The sequence below is a fragment of the Corvus brachyrhynchos genome, unplaced genomic scaffold (assembly GCF_000691975.1).
Source record: "Corvus brachyrhynchos isolate BGI_N302 unplaced genomic scaffold, ASM69197v1 scaffold890, whole genome shotgun sequence".
NCBI lineage: Eukaryota > Metazoa > Chordata > Aves > Passeriformes > Corvidae > Corvus > Corvus brachyrhynchos.
In genome coordinates, this window is record NW_008235729.1 from 15,891 (window position 1) to 17,520 (window position 1,630).

Genomic DNA, 1,630 nt, shown 5'->3' on the forward strand with positions numbered 1-1,630 from the left:
GCTGGGGCTCCTGCTGCTGCCAGAGCCGGGCGGGACTCGGGGACAGGGAACGGGCCCGGGGGACAGCAAAGGCTCGGGGGCTGCAGGGATGTTCGCGCTCGGGCCAGCGCCGGCACAGAGCTTCGCCCTCGGCATTAACCCCGAGGGAAACGCTGGGGAAAGGCTCCATTTCAGCCTTTCTTTGCTTGTCGCTGTGAAGTGCCCGAAATAAAAGGAGAACAAGCAGGGCCCGACCCCTTCTCCTTTGAGAGGAGCCCGTGCCTGGGGCCGTGAGGGGCAGTGAGGGGCCATGAGGGGTGTGGATACAAATATGCATCTAGCAAGAATTTCTCTTGCTTCTTTCCAGTCCCGTGAGATATTTTTCTTTCTCACAGAAGATACTAGTAGAGTTCTATAAACTATGAACACCTGCGACCTTGCAAAGCTTTGTTTATAGTACAGTAGAAAAATATTTTGACAATGGATGTTTTAGGATTTTGGCCAATCACCCCCAAGGGGTGGCTGATCCTTTGTCCCATTAGACTATGAAGAAAAAAGTCTCTAAGAGAGTTGTAAAATAATTAAATAAAGGAATCTTGCTGCACAATTCCTGCCTGCTGGATCTTCTCCTCCCTACCACTGCGGGATACCGTGATAGAGGGGCTGTGAGGGGCATTGAGGGGCTGTGAGGGGCTGTGAGGAGTCTCAGCCCTGGCAGGAGGGGGTCCCGCCATGTCTCCCGGGCAGGGCCGCCCTGGAGGCCGCCCGCCATGGCAGCAGAGTGGGCTTGGGGCGCCTCTGGGAGGGGATGAGACCCTTCCCCAGCTCCAAACCACACCAAAACATCCATAAATGGGACTTTCCATCTTTAGAATCCACAGGCAACTTGGAAGTGACTGTACAGCTCAATCCCACTGTGAGAAGGAAGGAAATCTTCCCAGTGAAGTGACATCCAGCCATTATTAATAATGTGTAAGATTTAAAAGTATAACACTAATAAATAATACTAATAAATAATAGTAACCACAATAACAATAAATAAATCTCCAAATCCCAACACACACAGCACTGCAGCAAAAGAATGAACCTCATTTTCCTTTACTGCCTCAAGGCTCATGAGAAATAATCCCATTAACTTTCTCTTCCTCCTCCAGATAAACGAGGCCATTTTTGGTGTTTAATACAAGCTACAACTGAGGGCAGAGTGAAGAACAGGGAGCCATCTCCACTTGCCATGTCAAACCCCGCAGGTCATAGACAGCTGTTGTGGCACAATCCCTTATCACCAAAAGGCACAACACTGTCAAGTTCTGTCCGTGTGATGCTTTGCTTCTACAAAAGAAAGCTCCTGGTTCAGGGTCACCTTCACTGCTCAACCAGACACCTTGAGATCTAAAAAAGTGCTTTCCCTAATGCCAGAGTGTAAGAAATCAAGTTTATTCTTTTCTGCTGCACTCACAAGCTACTCATTAAATAGCTGGTGTCTGCAAAACATCCCAACCGATGCACTGATCAGGGTTCTGAGTGCACATTGCCCTGAACAGGCTCATCAGGGAATGAAAACAATTTTACAATTAATTCATTGTACACAGGAGTGGCTCAGGATCATGTCCTTTGGGCACTTTTCCCTCATATTCTTTGGGCACTTTTC